This window comes from Arvicola amphibius, chromosome X (genome assembly GCF_903992535.2).
Source record: "Arvicola amphibius chromosome X, mArvAmp1.2, whole genome shotgun sequence".
NCBI classification, from domain to species: Eukaryota; Metazoa; Chordata; class Mammalia; order Rodentia; family Cricetidae; genus Arvicola; species Arvicola amphibius.
Window position 1 is genome coordinate 34,466,179 of NC_052065.1, and position 7,285 is coordinate 34,473,463.

Consider the following 7,285-nt stretch of genomic DNA (forward strand, 5'->3'; position numbering starts at 1 on the left):
CCCAAATCCCTCCATTGTATTTTTTTCATCTTTTAATGTGGGAAAAAAAATCTCTCTCTTAACTAATTTCTTCCTTTCAGAATTCCCAATTGTCTTAGTAAATCTACCAAGGATGTTGATGAGGATGTGAGACTGATTGCTGCTGTATCTGTATAGAACAGTAAAAGCCTGCCTGGATTTCAAGGCAGCTTCCTAATTTAGCAGGATCCCATGAGAGAGAGAGAGAGAGAGAGAGAGAGAGAGAGAGAGAGAGAGAGAGAGAGAGAGAGAGAGAGAGAGAGAGAGAGAGAGAGAACATTTTGAGAAAAGGCACAGGAAATTGCAGAAGTGGCCATTCTAGGGCAGATGAGTCCTGTGGCATTTGGAGCCCAGGTGCTTCTGGAATTTGAATGGCACCTGGAGCCTGTTTCAGAGAGGCTACAACAGGAAAATCCCAAACTTGCTCAGAGATGGGGCTGGATCCTCACATACTTCATGTGTGGCTGTGGCTAAAAAGCACAGGCAAAGACTTTCATTGAATTTATACCCCAATCGTTGGCTACAAAATGTAGCACGAATAATAAAAACCACAGAGACAGATATTTGGATTCAATTTGAAGATCAGAGAAGCCAAAGCAACCAAGCCACTATATAGCTCTTACCTCTATGAAATCTTTCATACTGAAAGGGAGCAAGTTTCTATTTTCATTGTATAGATTTTATATGTTGTATTTCATTTACTTCTACTTTAAATTTCCCTTAGATGTCTATGACCCATAAATTGTACGACAATATTTCAAGTTTCCAATACTTTTGAGATTCTTATCTTTCTCTTATTGATTTCAAGTTTGGCATTTGTAATTCAGAGAAAATATATGAAACAATCTTGTTTTATAAGGGTTATGATCCGTGGTATTTTCTGTCTTGCAAAATTGAAGTGGACTCTTGAAAAGAATAGAATTCAATGCTGCACTCCTATACTCCTAGTACTGAGGAGAGGGAGGTAGGGTTATGAATTCAAGGCTAGTTTCAGATAGTGTAATTTGAGGCAAGCTTGGGTTAATTAGTGAAATTTTCCTGCCTCAGAAATGCAAACATTAGTGCTTTGTTAAAAATAGCTGACCATTAAAAAAATCCATTTTTTTTGTTAGCAGAGCAAACATTTTATAAATGTTCTATGTTAAATACATATTTATTTATTTAATATACCAACAACAATTTCCCCTTTCTTCTCTCCTTCCTTTAACTTTTACAAAACTCCCTTTTACCCTCCCATGCACTATTCCATCAATTTTAAACTTACATTTTCCGTTTCATTAGGTCATCCTTTCTTAGACTTTCATGAAAGAAAGGGCATTTCTTTTTTCTTTTTTTTTTTTTTTGGTTTTTCGAGACAGGGTTTCTCTGCAGCTTTTTTAGAGCCTGTCCTGGAACTAGCTCTTGTAGACCAGGCTGGCCTCAAACTCACAGAGATCCGCCTGCCTCTGCCTCCCGAGTGCTGGGATTATAAAGGCGTGCGCCACCACGCCCGGCTAGAAAGGGCATTTCTGAAGCCTTTTTGTGTTGCATTCTGTGTTAGTTCTCTAGTATCTTTAGGTGATGTTTTGGAAATGAAAAAGTAAATTCAGAGAACTCACCAATTGATTATTTGTCATGTTTTGTATATATTATCCACTATTCTTTTGACTTTTTAGATGCTATTTGTTATTTCTGTGTTACATCATTATTGCTAATTAATCTTTAGCTGGAAAATGTGGGATCAGAAAAGTTTGTATTTTGTGTTTCTGTTCCAGATTTTGGACCACTTTCAATTAACATGGAGAGGTATCATGGGACTGAGATCCAAATCTGTCGTTGAAACTTCTTATTTGTTTCAACTTCTACCTTGCATCTTAACTTGAGTGTAATTTATGCATTATTTTTGCAATTTGTTTTGACTATGTTCCTTCACAGTCAATGTGGACTACTTTATCTCCATATCATGTCAGTGTTTCAGAAGTTTGAATTTTATTGAATTTGAGATTTGAGAGTCAGAATGCACAACCTGCTGATCAATAAGACAAAAAGGCTTACTGAATGGGGAAAGATTTTTACCATTTAGACTGATCTCTAAATATATAAAGGTCTACCCCTGTTCCTGTGGTTCACCTTGAGGATAGTTTCTGGTCAGACATTTTGTTACATTTTCCAGCTATCCTGTGCTCCCTCTGCCCTGCTTTGTGATTAGCTATAGGGCATTGCTTATTCAGCATTGCTTATTCCACCTTGGGTGTGTAATTTTCCACCTGCCTGGGGGAGAATTCATTGTGCAGCAGCTAGGTATATAAGGTTTTCCTAAGCTTGAATAAATGGCATTCAGCTGATCTCCTTTTGAATGACCCAGGTCTCTTGTGTGTTTTTTTCAATCTCCAGGCCCTTCTCTGACTGTAAATGGTACAGTGGCACGAAAATTGTACCAAGAGTAATGCAGGAGTTACACAACTCAAGAAATTAGACATCAAGCCAATTAAAAATTGGGGTATTGAACTAAACAGAGAATTCTCAACAGAAGAATCTCAATGGCCAAAAGATACTTAAGGACATGTTCAACTTCCTTAGATGTCAGGGAAATGCAAATCAAAACAATTCTGAGATACCATCTTACACCTGTCAGAATGGCTAAAATCAAAAACACCAATGATAGCCCATTGCTGGAGAGGTTGTGGAGTAGGGGGAACACTCATCCATTGTTGGTGGGACTGGCAAAACTTGTACAACCACTTTGGAGATCAGTGTGGCGGTTTCTCAGGAAAACTGGGAGTCAACCCACCTCAGGATCCAGCAATTCCACTCTCTGGGAATATACCCAAGAGATTGCCCAATCATACTATAAAAGCATTTGTTCAATATGTTCATAGTATCACTATTTGTAATAGCCAGAACTGGAAACAACCTAGATGCCACTCAGCCAAAGAATGGATAAAGAAAATGTGGCAACCTTTACACATTAGAGTGTTGTGCCCAGATCACAACCCCAGAGGGGAACCACCCCAAACCATAATAGACTGGACTGCAAAATGCAAGGTTAAAACTCTTTTAATCAGGCTAGCCAGGGAGGAACTTCTTCTATACCCTGAAACTGCAAGATAGCAAGGTAGAGAGAGAAGTTAAAAATTCCTTTGCAGGGTTAATTTTTAAAGGTGGAAACTACACAGAGGCTTTTGAAGCTGCTTTGGCACAGGTGCAAGGTTTTTTTTTTTTTTTTGCTCTGTCCCATCCTGCTATATCAGGATGTAGTTCTTTGTTTAGAGCAAGGTTATTTTCTGTGGCTGAAGTGTCCTTGTGCTTTGGAATTTCTCAGGCAGGAGGGGGAAGGAAAGCGCTAGTCTGTTTTCCTAATTTTAAAACACTCTGACACTGCACGGAATCTTACCTGTAGGTCACAACCACATGGTGATATACAGATTAATAGAAATGGGTTAATTTAGATGTAAGAGGTAGCTAAAAATATGCACAAGCTAATAGACCAAGCAGTGTTTAATTTAAAAAAAAAACCACTCTGCTAGGAAATTCTCATCCCTTTGAGAATAAGGGGTGAGGGTCTCACAAGAGTACTACTCAGTGGTAAAAAACAATGAGATCTTGAATTTTGCATGCAAATGAATGGAATTAGAAACACTATCCTGAATTATGTAACCCAGACCCAAAAGATGAATATGGTATGTACTCATTCATAAGTGAATACTAGCTATAAACAAATGACATTGAGCCTATAGTTCATGATCCTGGAGAAGCTAAGTAATAAGGTGAACCAAAAGAAAACATATATAGACCCACCTAGAAATTGGAAACAGACAGGATTGACTGGCAGGGTTGGGAGCATAGGGATGGGGGAAGAGGGAAGGGTTGGAGAAGAGGAGGGGAGAGGAGAACTTGAGGGAATCAGATGGTCGAGATGGAGGAAAGACAGAGATGAGAGCAAGGAGAGAGATATCTTGATTGAGGGAGCCATTATAGGGTTAGCAGAAACCTGGCTCCAGAGAATTTCCCAGGAATCCAAAAGGATGACGCCACCTAGGACCCTGGACAATAAGAGGAGAGGGGGCCCGATCTTGACCTGCCCTGTAGTGACATAGTGATATCTTAAATATCACTATAGAGCCTTCATCCAGCAACTGATGGAGGCAGAGGCAGAGACCCACACTGGATCACTGGACTGAACTCCCAAAGTCCAGTTGAAGAGTGGAAGGAATGAGAATATGAGCAAGGTCAAGACCATGATGGGTTCACCCACTGAAACAGTTTGCCTGAGCTAATGGGAGCTCACCAACTCCAGCCAGACTGGGAAGGAACAAGCATAGGACCAAACTAGTTCCTCTGAATGTGGTTGACAGATGCATGGCTGGGGCAGACTGATGGGCCACTGGCAGTGGCAGCAGGATTTATCTCTACTACATGTACTGGCTTTTTGGGATCCTATTCTCTTTGGATGTTATACTTGCTCAGCCTAGATATAGTAGAGAGGGCCTTGGATCTTCCACAAGACAATGTGCCTTACCCTCTCTGAGGATTAGATGGTGTGGGGTGGGAGGATGTGTGTGTAGGGAATGGGAGGAGGGGAGAGAGTGGGAACTTGGATTTTTTTTTCGTTCAAAAATTTCCACTTCCTCCCTCCTTCCATTCCCCTCCCTGGATTGGTATTTTTTACAAAATCTAATAAATAAAAAAGATCACTCATATGTGATCTATTTTCATTGTGCCAGTCTTATGCTAAGTGGCACTATAAACATCATCTCATTTTAATTTTCACAACCACTTGAGAGTTTTTATTCATTTAAAAGTAAAACTCAAGAAATATTTTATATTATATATAAATATTGGTAGATCTAAAATATGAATTTTATTAATCTTATTCCAAATATCACACATTTCTTCATATTCTACTTTGAATCAATATTTCTGTAACTTTGTCTACTATGGGTATCCAATAGATACTGTACAGCATTCAGTGGGATGAACTATACTTTAAGACTATCATGTTTAGTAGCAAAATGTTGTCTGATTCTGATAATTTGTACCCTGTCTTTTCAGGTATCTTTGAGTGTCTATGGGGATCCAATGGGAGACCCCATAGCAACGACTGGGATCTTCCTTCTGATCCTAGAAGATGTTGTTAATTCTACGGATTTCAACAGAATTGGAGAACATGAACAGAACAGAGTTACCAGCAAGAGAGCCCAGGGAGAGCATTAACATGTTTGCCACCCAAGACCCCCCCCTCAGCCAGGGAGATATGCAAGGCCTACGAGCTGAATGGAAAGGAAGAGGTACATAGGGGGTAGGAATTTTTTTTAATCTTGAACTTCTGAGCCTTAAAGAAAACAATTTTATGTATGTGTCCCCCAGCCCTGATACAATTTTCACAACTAATTGAAGCTATATTCTAGTTGGGTCTATGTGAAGCTATAACCAAACCTTTTAAAGAACACTTTATTATTTAAGTGTATGGATGTTTTACCTGAATGTATGGCTGTGTACAACATGCACACAGTGCCCACAGAGACCAAAAAGGGCTTCAGATCTCCTGGGACTGGTGTTAGTGCTTGTTAACTGCCATATGGATACTGGAAAAGAAACTCAGGTCCTCTTGAGAGAAGCTAGATATTCTTAACCAACCACTGAGGCACATCTCCAGGCCTAACCCCAACCTTTTAACTTTTTATTATTTTGAGAAAGGTCTTACCAAGTTGCCTGAACTGGCCTTGGCCTTGAATCCTTTCTGCTTTAGCCTTTTGAGACTACAGGTATTTGCCACCATGTCTGGCACCTTTCTATCTCTTATTTTCTTTCTTATTACTTAGAAAACACTTTATCTTCTAAATCTTCTATGTACATTGCTAATACTATTATTATTTTGTTTAAATAACTTAAAATTTTAGAACATCTCCATAAATACCCTATTATTACTATTTTATAGTGGCAGTGATAGTATCTTATGATGTAGAGAGTATTAGTAATAGTTTAATTTTTTTTAGAAAGGGTATTACTATGTAACACTTGCTGCCCTGGGACTTACAATATAGATCAGACTGGCCTGTAACTCACAAAGATCTACCTGTCTCTTCCTCATGAGTGCTGGGATTAATGGTGTAGGCTACCTGCCTGGCTAATAGTTTAATTTTAAATTGTATGTTTTAGTAATATAGACAGAAAAGTTTGAAAAGTACAAATTTATATAGTCAAAATTCTCTTATTCATCTTTTTCCTTTATGTGCTGCTTTCTCTAACGTATACAATTGCTTTGTTTTCTCTGGGATTTATTTATTTATTTGTTTATTTGTTTATCTACCTATCCATCTGCATCTATTTTTACAAGCCCAATCACTGTTTCCCTTCTTTCCTTTTCTCCTTGTCCTCCACCCCCACCTCTCCTGTGTGCCTCTCCTTCCCCCACTCACTACTCAAAGAAGAGCAGGCTTCCCCTGGATATCAACAAAACATGACATATCAAGTTGAAGGCTGGACAAGATACTCAAGTCTAAGGTTAAGGGTCCTAAAAGCCAGCAAAAGAGTCAGAGACAGCTCCTGCTTGCATTGTTAGGAGTTGCCACAAGAAGACCAAGCTACATAACTCTCAGATATATGCAGATCATTCCCATGCAGGCTCACTGGTTGCCATTTTAGTCTCTGAGTTTCTATGAGCCCAAGTTAGTTTATTTTCAGGGTTTTCTTATGTTCTTGATCCCTCTGGCTCCTATAATCTTTTTCTTTCTTTTCTGTAGGATTCCCCTAACTCCTCCTAATGTTTGGCTGTGGGTCTGCATCTGTTTCCATCAGTTGCTGTGTGAAGTCTCTCTGATGACAATTGGGTTAGGCACCAATATATAAGTATAGCAGAATATCAGTAAGAATCATTTTTTTTTGCCAGGTGTGTTTTGTTCTATCCTAGATCTCTGGGCTATCCACTCTCTGGGTTCTGGCCCTCCAGGTAGTTTCAGGAGTGGGCTTCCACTTGTGGAATGGAGCTCAAGCTGGAGTGGTTGGTCACTCCAACAATTTTTGTGTCATTTATACCCCAGTATATCTTGTAGGCAGAACAAATTTCAGGTTGAAGGTTATATGGCTGCTTTGTTGCCCTAATTTGCCTACTAGAAGTCTTGCCTAGTTACAGAAGATAACCATTTCAGGTTCTGTATTCCCCATTGCTACCCATATCTTCTATTTCTGGGAGTCTTAGCTAGGTTTCTAGCTCGTCCCCAAGATGCCCTCCCAATTCCATTTGTCTCTCCTAATACTATCTCCATCCATCCTCCCTACTGTTCTTCTC

General features: G+C 39.3%; 1 long non-coding RNA gene across 1 annotated transcript in view; it reads left to right on the forward strand.

The window, feature by feature from the left end:
* LOC119805115 overlaps nt 1-5,281 on the forward strand; it is a 62,774-nt gene extending 57,493 nt beyond the window's left edge. Inside the window, exon 3 of the long non-coding RNA XR_005283871.1 lies at nt 5,050-5,281. This is a non-coding gene — a long non-coding RNA (uncharacterized LOC119805115). The remainder of the gene's footprint in view (nt 1-5,049) is intronic.
* The last annotated feature ends 2,004 nt before the right edge of the window (nt 5,282-7,285 follow it).